Below are 16,408 nucleotides of genomic sequence, written 5' to 3'. Positions count from 1 at the left end.
CCTCATTACATTATCACTCTGGATCAGCTCCCCCCAGATATAGCTATCTGTCCCATCTTATCCAGCAGGAGTGGCATGTCTTCTAGAGAACGTCATCTGACAGGGCCCAGAAAGTTAGATTTTTCTGTCCTGTCTTCCAATCTTTCTAACAGAGGTGGACAATTAGTTTTTCCAATTAGTTTTTCAAAGCTGGGACTGTGGTGGAGAGTCAAACTAAAAGGGCTGCTGCTGCTACCCGCCTCCACCTCTTCTCCCCCCCCCCCCCCACTTCCCAACTGCTGTAGAATATACTGATTTTATATTGGCCTTCCTCAGGAGCAGCTTCAGAGAACTTGGATCCGGCTAGATAGGCTCTATTTTTTATTGGTGTTCTTCTTTCCAGACAGATTCTCCTATGTAGAGGGCAGGGCAGAAAACCTTAAAGCAAATATTCAGTAAACCAAGAGCACAGAAACATTCCTTTAGTTCTGGGAAGGCAAATAGTATTAAGAAGAAGAGGGCTCCTTCTTGATTCAGTAGAATGTAAGAGAAATGAGAGACAAACCACAATCAGACTTACAAGGTTCTTTATTATAATGTATAAGGTATAATAGTCATTCTATGGTATGTTTTCTGATCTGGTCTACCTTCAAAGAAATAATCTTTTCTGATTTACAGCTACAATAATCTCCATTTTATCCCAAAGTTGCTTTTTCAAGAGGCACTTGGACTTTCTGGTTTTTCTTTGAAGTTGTTTTGTTTCTCATCCAAGAAGCTTCTTCAACTCTGATGAGAAGCGAAAAGTCTTCAAAGAAAAATCAGAAAGTCCAGTTCCCTCTTGAAAAGTAATTTTAGGACTATCATGACCCGTATGACTGAGAATATCTACAGAAAAATCTCCATTTTAGGTTCTTCTGGCCTAGAACCAGCATCAGCAATGGATCCTACAGTATGAAAGTGTTTAGCAGATGCCTGAAGATATCAAATGTTGAAATTGATCCTTCACAACAGGGCAGCCTTAGTGGTCTGTGAAGCACCTTCATTTCTAGCACATTCATTTCTGGCTTTTTTTCCTTCTAATTCAGTGGTGATGGTGGTTGTTCTGGACAATAAAGGCTGAAAGATGTTGGAGCCAGCCAGCTCTGCTATTCCTATAGCAGTTCCCATTCCGGAATTGGATAATGGTCATCTTGTCCAAATATTCTATCTCTTTCAGTGGCTTGGACAGGATGCTGGTGAGGAAAGGAAACTCCCTCCCCCCACCCTCTGGCAACGCACGCAGCCAGCTGTGCAAAATGTGTAACGCTGACTAAGACATTCTTGCACAAAACCTTGTTGGTAAGCAGCTTGTAACTTGTAGCACATTCCCCCTGCTGGCATAAGTCAAAGTACTTTTCCTTACTTGAACAAGTTGCAAAAGCTTGACAGAAATCATTCAACACTATCTATAGTATCATGCAACTGAGCTGTCTGGTTGCATAGGTTGGAGCAGGAAACTACAAGCAGATGGCTCCTGCCCCCCACTCTTTCTAGGCCTAGTAATGAGCCTAAGACCTTAATTGGCCAAAAAGAAACAAATGGGTGTAAGGTAGTGAAGAGAAGAGAATATTTGTAGCTCAAGGTCCTTGGTGCTCTCTGAGTTTGGTCTTTTTCTTGCAGATGTTTCATTACCCAATTAGGTAACATCATCAATGTACTGATGATATTATCTGCCGTAATTGGATAATGAAACCTGTAAAAAAACCACCAACCTCAGAGAGCACCAAGGACCCCCGAGTGGAGTGTGATTTGCATCCTCTGCCACTGTTCCTGCCTCCATTGATTGATGCAGTTGTGGATTAATGGCTAAGGTATATTTAATCTCTTACCTTGGATGGGATGGCACTTTCAAGGGTAGTTCATAAACTGAGGTTCTTCCTAGAATTTGTGGAAACTTAGCTCCTGCATAACTTCTGGTGCAGACATTGCATCATTTTTTTAGGTTTGTGGGGTTGGGTGAAGTTTGAAATAACCATTCCTGTCCTTATCACTTTGTGGCTTGACTACTGCATGCACTCTACATGGGCCTGCCCTTGAAGTCCACTCAGAAACTTCCATTAGTCCAGAAGGTTCTTCATTCAGGCTGAACAACTATATGAAGGATGAAAAGAGGATGACTGAAAACTTTTTTTTTGAATTTTTATTTTATAAACATAAGCACATCAACAGAACACATAAACACATTAACAAAAATAACCACATAACTTAAAAACAAAATAGGAACAATAAGTTCTATCGTATATCATACAGCAGTTCCGAATTGGTTTCTTTGTAGTTAAGTGTTTTCCTTTCTATACATTTCTATCTTGCGTTCATAATCTCGTTACTCATTATCCATTTTTATATTTATTTATTTATTTATTTATACTTAGCTACTTATGATCAAGTATTATTTACCTATATTGTGCTTTATATTTTTACTGTCATCTATTCTCTTACATGCAGTTATAGGTATACATTCACATAGTTATTTTTTTTCTTTGCCATTCTTATATTATTATTATTCCATTTAAAAGGATATAAGGTATAATTTGGAATGTATTGTTTACCATCCTTCACACCTGCTATGACACCACCTTATTTTCTCTTTCTTTTCTCCCTCCCTTCCTTCTCTACTTCCTTCCTTCCTCCTCTCCTTCCCCTTCTTCCTTCCCTTACTTCTCCCCTACTCCTATCCTCTGTCTTCTCCTTCCTACCCTCTCTCCTTCTCTTTTGCTATCTTCCTCCCTCCTCTCCTTCTCTTTCTCTCCCTCTCATCCACCTCTCCTTGCCTCTTTCTTCTTCCACTACCTCTCCTCCACATCTCACCTTATTTTCTCTTTCTTTTCTTTTCTCCCTCCCTTCCTTCTGTACTTCCTTCCTCCTCTCCTTCCCCTTCTTCCTTCCCTTACTTCTCCCCTACTCCTATCCTCTGTCTTCTCCTTCCTACCCTCTCTCCTTCTCTTTTGCTATCTTCCTCCCTCCTCTCCTTCTCTTTCTCTCCCTTCCACCCACCTCTCCTTACTTCTTTCTTCTTCCCCTACCTCTCCTCCACATTTCTTCTTCCTCTCCTACTATCTCTCCTTCTCTCTCTCTCTCTCCCACCCTCCACTTCTTTCCTTTCCTTCGTCCCTCCCTTCTCTACTTCCTTCCTCCCCTCCTTTCCTTCCTTCTTTCCTTCCTTTCTTTTCCTATTGTTATAGGTGTCTCTTTCAAATCCAGTTTATGTTTTCTTGAGGGTGTTATTTCCACAAGTCCATTTTTTTCATATCATTTCCTTTTTTCTTTATCATTCTACAGTCTATATGCCAGCTATCATCCTGATTTGATTTCACCAATCATGACCCCCTTGTTTTACTCATAAGTATTATTTTTGAGAGTTGTTCTATTCTTTTCTTTTTTAAACCTAGGCTCTTTTCTTTCCACCCAGTTGGTTATACTGCCATCTCTACCCTTTTTTTATTTCTTTTGCTTTTATTTTCTTGTTTCATTGTTTAAATCATTTCTAAATCATCCAGAGTCACTGGGAGTCTGATACATTTAATGAATAATAATATCACTAAGCCTTTATTATAAATCCTGAAGATGAAACTCAAATACTTTGGTCACTTAACGAGAAGGAGGATTCACTGGAGAAGAGCCTAATGCTGGGAAAGATTGAGGGCAAAAGAAGAAGGGAACAACAGAGAATGGGGTGGCTGGATGGAGTCACTAAAGCAGTAAGTGTGAGCTTAAATTGACTCCAGAGGATAGTAGAGGACAGGAAGGCCTGGAGGAACATTGTCCATGGGGTTGTGATGAGTCGGACACAACTTTGCAACCAACAACAACAAGCTTTTATTAATCTTTTTTTTTCCAACCATGCCCCCCATACACACCCAGATCTTAATTCTTGTCTTGTACATTGCCTGCTCCCAATACAAGAATGAAAATAAGAACCAGTCTTGGTGGCAACAGCAGAGTCAGATCAATTTATTCTCGGAATTTGTTTGTTTTGTCTGGATTGAGTGGTCTTAATAATAACATGCATTACTTTTATTTCACTTACTTCAACACACTGTAGTCCCCTTGTACTACCTTTTAGGGAACCCTTCTTGTTTCTTTTGCTCTATGGGGCTTCAAATATCTGTTCTGATTTAGAAAATTATTTATTTCTTTTACTCTGCTGTAACCATTCACTGATTTTTTTCCCTTGACATGTAGTTCTCTGTTTTAGAGTATTTTACTGTTGTTTTTATGTATTGTATGCTTCGTTGGCTGGAATCAGCAAACCAGAAATAGAAATACAGTACATAATAAACAAACAAATACATCAAAGTGAAAGCAGCACTGTACATGGCATTGATGACTCTCTGAATTGCCATTTGGCCTGGGCATTTCAACGTAAACTGTTTTGGGGACATTCCTGGGTGTAGCCTATCATCAACTTCCCTGTGAGGCAACTGAAGTATGAAAGTGGCACACATGATAATTAACTCATTGCCACAGAAGAGGAGTAGATACATTTTAAGGCTTAATCCCTTGATGTTGGATAACAGACCAGGTGTGCCAGGATATGATTTGAGAGAGTGCCTTAAGGGTTTTTTTTAGCAGTCTTCATTAAAAAAAATGTATATTGTTATTCCTTTTCTAACATTTTATTAAAAGATATCATATTGTCAACTTTTGTCAACATAATCCAGTGTTTCTCAACCTTATGACTTCAACTCCCAGAATTCCCCAACCAGCATAGCCCCATCTCAGGGACAATTTGTGTGGGTGACCTTGAGCTAGTCACTCTCTCAGCCTTAAGAAGGAGGCAATGGCAAATCACTTCTGAAAACTTGCCAAGAAAACTCCATGGACTTGTCCAGTTCCAAGTATCAGGCATGATTGAACTGAAGGAAAGAAACCAGCAGATTCAATTTCTCAGAAGAAAGGGGAAGGTTTTCCAGAAACCTGACATAATTACTAAAAAAAAAAGGTCCTGTTTCTGATGGATGTTAGCATTGTTTCTTGAGCAAGTCATTTTCAAGACAACATAAAGAAATTTGGAGGGGGGGATTCATGTTGGAGATTTGAATCCTAAGAAACTTCAGCTTCATACTGTGTTATTTTATATGTCAAAACTAACATCTTGAATTTGGGGCTGGAAATATCCATGCCATCTAACTTTACATCTCCTTTGGTCCAGACTTTTAAAAAACAGGGAGGCAACAGTCAAACTGCAAGAAGACTGCATATTTAAAGTCTTTCCTTTATAGATCACAATACAATATTATTACTTGGAAGTAGCAAGAGAGGAATTATTGTAGCTGGATATTTCATTTAAATTACATTACATGTTGGAGAAATTATAAATACTGACAGGGACCTTTTGTTGCTGGTAGCAACCCATTTTGCCTGAATTTTCCAATTATGCTTTGAACAAAAGTTTTCACAAGTCCTTCCTTTCTTCAATAGTTTCAGCAAACGCAAGAAACCTGTTTTTCCTCCCCTCCCCCTAGAACATAGTATAACACAGTTGGAAGAAACTTGGAGGTCTTCTAGTCCAACCCCCTGATCAAGGAGGAGACCCTATAACATTTCAGACAACTGACTGTCCAATCTCTTCTTAAAAGCCTCCAGTAATGAGGCACCCACAACTTCTGAAGGCAAGCTGTTCTACTAGTAAAGTGAAATGCCTTGAAGGTAAGGCATTCCACATGCTAAACTCATAGAAGGAGTTGATCACTCTACCAGTACATCTCCACTGATAAATGGAAATCATTTCAAAGAAAGCAGCCTTTGAGACAATAAATCTCCCAGCCTGCTCTAGCGTCATTTGAGAGTGAAGGGTGCTAGCTTTTATTAAGCCTTCTCGTGTCATCACAACCTGTGATTTGTGGTCCACACACCAAACTTCTTTTTCCTCCCCCATCTGCATTGCCCAATATCACATTACATTAACAGCAAGGTTCACAGGTCACAACCTTAGCCACTGTTACCTCTTTCCGGTGGTTTCAATACATGAGACTATTTTTTTCCTCTTTCTGTTTTTTATCCTTCTACAAACTACCTGGATTATTTACAGAATCATTCATTCTCCTATAAATTGTTTACACATAAGTGCTCATAGTCATCCAAGAGACATAGCCAGAAAAGACTGGTATAACAAGAAAGAAAAAAGAGCATGGAAAACCACTTCTGACACCTGCAAAATGCATTTTGGAGCGTGGCACCACTTGTGACAGTCTTTCAAATGGACAATCAGTCCTGTAACGAAGCAGCGCTGTTACACATTCAGCTGAGAATTCTGATTATGTGGAAGTTGTGTTAGCTGGTTCTCTCAAAAATGTCTCTAAAGTCAATCCAAGCAAAGAGCAAGCAAACAAACTAGAGAAGTAAGATGACAATAGCAGATTTATTGGAAATGTGTGGGCCATTCAGAATCTGCCAAAGAAACTTTTTGGCAATTGGGGTGGTATTATAATCAATGCTGGACATGGGAAACTTGAGTTCAAAACTCAACCTACAAAGCTTCTGGGCAGTTTTGAGCCCAATGTATCTCATATAGGAACACATGGAGAAATGTTTTTTAAAAGATAGTATTTCTGATAATCCTTCTGGTAACAAATACAGCTAATAGGTGCCAACGGGATTGTTTCCAAAATATGGTCACAAAGAAACAAGAGAGAGGTATCAGTATACTTAGGAAATGTCAAATGCCAAGGAGAGTCACCTCAAGGTGAGGTGGGCAGATCTAATAAATAAATAAATCTGTTGGAAGTTCAAAGGGGAATAAAAACTCATTACAACAGAATGTGGACACAAACTTCAGTATGTAGTAGAAATCCATTCCTTTTTGTTCTGCCTCAGTGCTAATCTAAAGCAATGGTGGGATTCAGCCAGTTCACACCACTTCGGGAGAACCAGTTGTTAACTTTCTGAGCAGTTGGATGAACTGGTTATTGGAAGAAATCACTAGGGTAGAGAACTAGTAAATTTATTTGAATCCCACCATTGATCTAAAGCGCAAAAGTAGTTGATTTACATTGATCTTTTCACCATTAGATAACAAGGGGGAGAGATCTCATATCCGATCTTCTTCCTATAACACATTTACAAATATATATTTATCCCATGCATTCATACATTTTTGGGATGATTTTGCAAAGGTAACCATAATAGATACTTGGCTATATCAATATTAGTATAAGTTACTAAATGTTGGCAATATTAGTATAAGTTACTAAACACTGGTCTTCCTCCTCCTTAAAAAGAAACCCAGCCTGATACTTTCCATCAAAATATTGGGTTAGCTATGTTCTGCTGCAATGAAATAAGAACTAACTTCAGCAGAACAAAACTCAAAATTTCAGGAAGGAATGGGACCAGCTTTTATCAGTTCTGAGGAATTGATAGAAACTCAGTAAAAATTCCTCAGCATCTACTTTTGATCTCCAAACTACATTTCTTAGCAGAACAAGGAAGTTACTTACAGCTGCAACTACCAAAGTACCCCACTTCCTTATTCCCATTTCAAGATAAGGTATGCCAAACTGCAAAGGGACTGAACTCCTCCCCCCAGTTCAGGGGTGTCAAACTCATGCCATCGTGGTGGCATCACGTGATGTATCAGGACTCCCCCCCCTTTTGCTAAGGGCATGGCCAGAGTGTGATGCATCCAGTCTGCCATAGTTAATATTATACAACATAAGGGACTAATGTTATGTAGCGCAATTCCATCTGGATTTGTATGCATTCTATAATGTTTGCTTAATACATTAGATACAATTCTTTACTTTTAGGCCTTACCTACTTGCTAATTGAAAGTTAAGGAAGAAGTGGCAGATAGTGATGGGTATTTTTCTCTGTGAATCAGACTGGCTTTTTTCAACAGGTAAAACCATAGCTCTTTCATCATCTTCAACCTCTAATTATCTGCATTGGGCAAACAAAACCCATGGTGTATCCTCCTCATCATCTTTGGTGTGTTTCTCTAGCTTGTGTATCCATCCCCTCCATGACATTAAGGCTACATTCCAACTAGCAAGCATTCGGCATTATAAGCATTGCCCAAGACAGCTCATGTTTGTCATCCCATATCAGGGGTGGGTTCCTGCCAGTTCTAACCTTTTCTATAGAAGAAGTTCCACAAATCTACAGCGCCGTTTAGAACCGGTTCCAGCTCCCTCCCCCCACCTGTCCGCACATCATCAAGATGAAGAGCGAGAGGAGGAATTCTGGGAGTTGAAGTCTACAAGTCTTAAAGCTGTCAAGTTTGAACACCCCTGTGGTTTTTTCCCCTAAAGGGTTAGGGGTGCAAGGGTCTTGTAACTTGACAGCTTTAAGATTTGTGTGCTTCAAATGCCAGAGTTTCTGAGCCAACATTTTGGTTGCTAAGCAAGAGCATTATTAAGTGAGTTTCACCACATTCTACAAGTTGGCCACGCCCACCCAGTCACATGGCCAGCAAGCCACTCCCACCCAGTCACATGGCCAGCAAACCATTCCCACAAAGCAAGCTACACCTACAGAAGAGGTTCTAAAAATTTTTGAAACCCACCACTGTCCCATATTGAAGTTTACTAAAATTGTATGCCTTCAATAGCCAAAATAATCTAAATGCTAGGCATCATCCTATTCCACTTCTCTGTAATAATCTTTAAGACAGTTTTTAATATAAATTTTGTCATTTTTATTAATTTATGATATAAAATTTGAAAACAAAGGAAAATTAGGAGAGGGAAAAGAGAAGGGAAAAAGAAAGAAAAGGTGTTGACTTCTGATTTCCTTTGGTGTAGTAGAATAAAGTAATAATGTCAAACCTCAACTTTTTACTTTTACATAATAGTATAAACTAGCCATTTCTAGATCAACAAATCTATGTAATGGGTAAAACCCAAATCAAAGTTTCATTTTTTTAAGCACAAAGTCCAGAAATGGTTTCCAAGTAAAGACATTTTTTAAAGATTCTAGGTTTAATGCCAACACAATAAACACTGTACTTCCTATGGAAACTTTTCCAATGAGAAACTAAACAATATTCTACTCCCGGATTTCCTTAGCAGGTATCCAGCTAACACCAATATTTTTGGGGTTTTCTATATAGATACATAGATACACATAGAGTCAGTGGGAAGCCATAACTGAATGCAAGTTGTCAGAAGCTGCTACTACTCTATTTTCACTCCAGGTGTATCAAAGTAGGTAGGAAGATAGCCCATGCCAACTGCTATACCCTGTCCAAAGTGTATAAAATTGGGCCCAGGATATGATCTTTAGAATGTTTTTGAAAACATTAAAATGAATTTATTTTATTTCAGATAAATAAATTTGAAAATATTAAAATATAATAACGAAAATAATAATAAAAATAATAACATAAAATAAAATATAAATAAATAAAACATACAAACATAAAAATCAAATAAAAGAAATAAACCTAGCCCTGTTTTCATCAACCAAAAACATTATCTATTTAAGAACAGTATATGAGAAGAAGCTGCCCATAACAGAAAGAACTAACAGAACTCAATTTCTTAGAGGCAAATTATTGTATATATATACACACAATAATAAGATCTGCCTTAGGAATGAAATCAAATCCCCCTTCACTGGAGGTGTTTCAGCAAAGGCTAGGTAATCACCTATGGGAGATCCTGTAGAACTGGGTTCCTTTATTGGCTGGACTGAAAAAGAGCATCTGGTTCAAAATACCCCAATAAGCTTCCATGACTAAATGTAGACAAGACACTAGATGTGTCTGCTCATAATCTAACTACTATCACACTGGCTCTCAATCCACAACTGTTTCAACATTCTAAAATATATTTTCCTCCTTTTTCCTGAATAGCTTTGGTCTGTGCAGAGATCTAGTAGCTATTCTTTTTAGAATGCTATCTATGAAAGGCATAAACTATGTAAATCTCACATTCTTTTGTGATGGGGGTGGGTGGGTGGACTCTGCTCAGAATTTGTACAGGAAGTTATTCTAGCCTTTAATCTCGGCTGCGAACAGGGGGTTGAGTGAACATCAATAAGTCATTAAATCCTCAATTTTCTGCGCTTCCTTGAGGCTTCCCTTTTCATTTCCCCTGACATTGCTTTTCAAAAAATTAAATCACTGTAGAAGAAATATGGGTGTTAGGGTTGTCTTCAATAACAATTGCACAAAACCTGCTTTTTGGCTTCTTCTTATGTGGACAAAATATTTCAATCTCATACATCAGATTTCTCATCTATTTCTCTCTCTTCCTCACCCACATTTCTATTAAGGTAATCAGTAAGCAGCTACAAAGATCACAAGGTAGCATATATTAGAAGTATCCATTAACATGTTTTTATTGTGGCCAGTACCTATACTTACATTTTCCAAAAATAAAGAAGCTTTAGAATTATATTCAGGGCTGTTGTCAGATGGAGTGAATAATCCCAAAATCATTGCCTGCAGAAGGACTCCAGAACTACTTTGATAATTGTCAGTTGTGTCATCATTTAGCACCAAAAAACATTGGCTTTGATGATATTGTTTTAAAACTAGGGAGTAAAAGACATGATGTATTTATTTTCCTTCTCATCTTTTCCAGCACAAGCCATGGATCTGCAAACACCCAACCCTTTCTAAGTGAACAGTTTCATTCATTAGTTATGAGAAAGGTGAGGCCAAACCACTCTTTGCTCCAATAGAGAGTCAAGCTTCTCTGTGGCTGCCCAGTTGCTATGTAATCACTCACCCCATTGGCTGATTGGTCTCAACCTTGCTGAATTTTAGGCAGATATTTAAAATGGTTCTGTTCCACAGGCATTTGGGAAATTGCAATCTTTGGTCAGCCTTATACTGAATTTGGATTATTAGTTTCTAATTTATATTTTAACATTATGGTTGTTTTTAATAAACATATTTGAATATTTTGAGATTAAGCCCTTTTTAGTGTGTTTTATGTGCTGCAAACTAGGTCTTGGGATAGCATGGATTATAAACTGCTGCAAAAAAAGTAAACACATTCAACAAGAAGTATTTTCCTAAAGAATCCCAAATTAGTCATGCCAAGAGCTTTGGTGAATAGCATCCATGTAAAAAAAAAGCTGCCACAACTAATATATTGATCCTTAAGGTGCTACAAGTATATTCAGGAACGTCCAAATGGCATGGTTAAAAATATGTCAAAATGTCATCACACAATAGTGTAATTAAAGATCTGCTTGTTTTCATGTGATGAAGCTTTGACCACACCATTGTGGTCACAACCTGTGGTCACCCTTGTTGACCACACCCTTAAAATACTCTATACATTTAGAAAACATTACTTCTCACCAAAATATACAAAACCTGGATAGGGTAATGGATGTATCTACTCATTTTGAAGTCCACCTGTTAAATATTTATGACTATTTTTTCTGATGGTTCTTGGTCTTTAAAGTAGGCTTGGAATGGACAGCCCTAAAAAGAGGGGAAACAATTATACACAGGCTGTTTTGTATAAAACAGGACATTTGACCATTTCACTAGGAATGGATAACATGGGATTTGAAATGGGCTTTCAGTGGGGTCTAAATACTTCACCAGAACTAACTAGAACTGCATTACTTCTAGTCTTAAATTCACAGGTGCATTAAGTGGAGATGGGAAGAAGAAACACCACACTTTTTTAAAACAATGAAAACTGCCTTGGCAGTGCAACCAATAATCTGTTTTTTGACTACATCTCATGTATGTTCCTCTGTACTTATCCAACTAGTTGTTACTCCTATTGTTTAATTTTTTTTAAAAAACCCAGTCATTTCAAGTAGTTTAGGAGACAGTCAGGAAGTGAAAGCAGTTTTCTCCATTGCTGCTAGAGTAATCCACCATGGAAGGTAGAGTTGTTTTCCCTTTCATCACATGTCAGTCACTCCAAGTGTTGCTAATGTCTGAAATCAAATCAGAGTGTCTCTTCCCAACTAACATGCTGCTGGAGGCCTCTCCTGTTGACAATGATGGTCCATTCCCCCATGAAGCTGTCATCACATTAGATACGTATTATTTAACTCAGCCTGTGGCAGGACCAGAAGCATGTGTCTTATGCATTAGTTAATGTGTTTTCAGGTGGAGTTTTGTCCCATAGCTTAAAATACTTCTGAAAGACAGACCCCATAGCCCCTGTATTCATTTAAATTTTCTTCCTTCCCTTCCCTTTTCCTCTACTTTACACATAATAGTGTACATTCTCCATTGGGCTTCAATAATTGATTCTGAACCTGGAGCACTAGTGAGAGCACATGCTTGTAGGGGTTATAGATCTCAAATGTGCCCAAATTTATTGATTTGTTATTAGTTAATTAAATAAATAACATGTATGGAAGAAGAAAATATCCTGAATAGCCATTGATCAGATATAATCGACAGGAACAATTGGATATTGACTTTTCCTGTTGAATTTTAAAAATAACCTTATCCCAACATTGATATTTATAAACAATACATTTAAAAATATTTAAGATCTCAACATGTTTTGTGCAGAGGTTTAAATGCTAGGTTTTCTCAAAGTAACGAATAGATAAACATTTTAGATATTAAATTTGTTTATAAAATGATCTGGACAGGAAATTTTCAAACCTATCAATTTTTTTCACTTTCATTTTCTTTTTTCTAAGATTCTATCATGTCTTGCCATATATATGTGTGTGTGTGTGTGTGTTTGTGTGTGTGTGTGTGTGTGTGTGTGTGTGTGTGTAACAATTAATTTTACCAAATTACAGCTTTTTATATGTATTGATTCGGGCATTCTGTAATCATATTTGGTTTATGGTATTCTCTAATATTTAATTTTTTAAATCACTAGCATTTTATACATTATTTTCATGATTATATAATTCAAAATTGAATATTATACAATGCACACACAGATACAAACATATATGTGTGTATATCTAAAATTACATTACTGCGTTTTTTACAAGCCAACTGTGATATGACTTTACAATTGACTTTGGAAATATTCACTTGATCATATGAGTGTTTCTTTAATAAGAAAAACAATTAAAAAATAGCTAATCTAAGGAAAATGGATAATTCTATTCTCCATTCATCTATTTTTGTAGTGGAATACACTTAATTACAATGGTTTGGGGAACTCTTCAGAATAATTAACATTCTATTCACCCTCATGGACCAATAGCAGAAAGCTATTGGAAAACACAGGCACACAAACACAAGGGAGCAAGGGAAGGTTTAGAGAACAAAAGCCATTACAGATAGATACTTGTATACAAACTGCTCATCAAACAGGAAGTATGAAAAACATTTCTACAGAAGACAATATTCAATACAAGTATGTCATTATTGGTGTTCAATACAACATGTCATTGCTATGAAGTTGGGTCTGTATATATAGTGCTTGAGGTATAAGTTTATTTAAATTTATTGTCTATTTTGTTTGTTAAATTTATTTGCTACCTATCCTGCCTTGGGGCTACTCCAGGTGGTTTACAATGATAAAGGGGAGAGGTAAGGGAAGAAAGAAGGGGAAGGAGAGGAGGAAGGAAGGAAGTAGAGAAGGAAGGGAGGGAGAAAAGAAAAGAAAGAGAAAATAAGGTGGTGTTACAACAGGCGCTAGGGATGGTAAACAAAGCAATCCAAACTGTATATTATAACCTTTTAAGTGGAATAACAATAGTATAAGAATGGCAAAGAAAAAGAATAACTATGTGAATATATACCTATAATTATATATAAGAGAATAAATGACAGTAAGAATATAAAGCACAATATAGGTAAACAATATTTGGTTATAAATAGCTAAGTATAAATAAATATAGAATTGTACATAAAAATGGATAACGAATAAGGAGACCATGAATGCAAGATAGAAATGTATAGAAGGGAATACACTAACTGCAAAGAAACCGATACAGAACTGCTGTATGATATACAATGGAACTTCTTGTTCCTATGTTGTTTTAAGTCATATGTTTGTTTTTGTTGATGTGTTTATGTGTTTAAAATAAAAAAATTAAAAAAAATTAAAAATACAATGATAAAAAGGAAGAAACTGAAAAGAGTGTTAACAGAACAGAAGTAAAATAATGGAACCATAATATAAACAATGAAAACACACACACACACACACACACACACACACACACACACACACACACACACATTATGTATATATATATATATATATATATATATATATATATATATATATACATACATACATGCATGCATGCATATATATATATATATATATATATATATATATATATATATATATATATATATATATATATATATATATATATATATATATATAATCAAAAAGATGGGTGGGTGGAGAGTAAAGAGTGAGGGAGAAGGTAGAGTCTGCTATCAATCCAGCAGCCATCTCCATTGTGGTACACCCCCATTTGGTCCTCAGACCAACTGGTAGAGTCAGGTCTTTAGGGTCTTTCAGAAGAAAATCTCTGGAGAAAAGTGAAATTGTCATAACAAAGGTAATAATAAACATTCATGACAAATGTATCTTCTCTTTTATGTACACTGAGAGCATATGTACCAAAGACAAATTCCTTGTGTGTCCAATCACACTGATTCTGATTCTGAAAAAAAGACAGTGACTATTTCATTGCAAAGAACTTCAGCACTTGGTTTTAACCCATCTTTACCAGTTACCTACTTTACTGAAATTATTTAGTTGCCCCCCAAAAATAATTATACAACATACTAAGAAGAAACATTTTCAAAACCAAATGGGGAAGATAATCAGGGGAAGAAAGTGTAAAACCATTTGGAGAAAGTCCATCTGTCCCATAAGAAAGGACAAAGCACATTCCTGAGTGTACTTCTATCAAATGATGAGAGTTGACTCTTGGGGCAGATTTTCACTCTCTGCTGGTCATTAGACTAATTTCCTTGGCTTGGTAAAATTTTACCATCCTGTCAAATGATCCAGAGGCATTTCCTTTGCTTTTCACTTAGCCATTACAGATTACACTTCCTCTTTAATTATTCCTTGTAAATCTATTCTCCTATCACCTCCGAAGGGGAACAGAATGCATTGTGGCAGGAACAAGAGCACTCATTTGACAAATGACCTTAGGTCAATAGATTAAACAAATGGTAAAAAATTAGCAGCAGTAATACAAATTCCATCTCCTATTCTCCCCTTTCCAATCTGCCCTAATATTTACAAAATAGCATATCTACAAGAGTACAAAATATTTAAAATAACACCTATTAAATCTATGAATGCTCTGCTACTAAGAGTTAGAACATTTATCGGTTTCACCATATGTACAAAAATTCAGAATCAGAAAGTTTATCTAATATGAATTAGATGTATTAGGGGATACGTTTGATACAATAGGTTTTTGTGAATCGATGATGGTTAAGCAGCAATTGGGCCAATATTCCTGCTATTTGGCATAGAATTCCCAAAATAGAGCCCTATGTGGAAGAATAAAATAGATGCCCCTAGAGAGGGTGTTTTTGTGTCCTTCATTTATAAGGAGAATACCATGGCTGAAGTGAGCTATAAGAAATGAGAAAATATATCTTCTTCAAACAGAAACTTCTTCTAGAGATGTGATTTCAAAAAATGAAAGTGCTTCCACAAAAAGCAAGATGATGCTTGTGGTTCATTTTCCATCCTCTCCACATTATGAACATTGTGGGGGAAAAATGAAGAATTCAGACATTTGGGAATGCGTGTCCAGAAAAATAATTTGGTCATGCCATCACACTACAAATTCCATGCCAAGTTATCTTGGGTAGATGTGGGTGTGGTGTGAACATATTTGTGTGTTTTAATGTTCTGCAAAATATCCCTCCTATAACGTGTATGTATGTCTGTACACATGCAACACGCAACACACACACACACACACACACACACATATAAAGAGAGAGAGAGAGAGAGAGAGAGAGAGAGAGAGGTTCCCCTCACACATATGTGCTAGTCGTTCCTGACTCTAGGAGGCAGTGCTCATCTCCATTTTAAAGCCAATGAGCCAGCGCTGTCTGAAGACGTCTCCATGGTCATGTGGCCGGAATGACTAAACATCGAAGGCACTAGGGATTCAAACTGCTGAACTGCTGACCTTTCTGATTGACAAGCTCAGCATCTTGACAAGCTGACAAGCTGAGCCACTGTGCCCCTTACTTACACACACACACACACACACACACACACACACAAAGTTGAGAAGAATGTTCAGCCTTTAGACTTGTTTATTTTCTCTGGCAAACAAGTTAGATCAGGTCCATATCTTGGGTTGTTGATTTATATCAGGGTCAGTCAATCTAAGACCTCAAGGTCAGGTGCTGTTTTCAAGTCCCTTTGGGTTCAGTCCAGAGCCCCAAGGACTCCCCCCCCCCAAGGAGTTGGTGGTAGGATATTTATAGGTTTGGGGGCGAATAAAATAAGAACCCCCTGAAAACTTAATATACTCAAATGATATTATTGGC

The sequence above is a fragment of the Thamnophis elegans genome, chromosome 4 (assembly GCF_009769535.1).
Source record: "Thamnophis elegans isolate rThaEle1 chromosome 4, rThaEle1.pri, whole genome shotgun sequence".
In the NCBI taxonomy this organism is placed as follows: domain Eukaryota; kingdom Metazoa; phylum Chordata; class Lepidosauria; order Squamata; family Colubridae; genus Thamnophis; species Thamnophis elegans.
Note: the sequence above shows the minus strand (reverse complement) of the source record.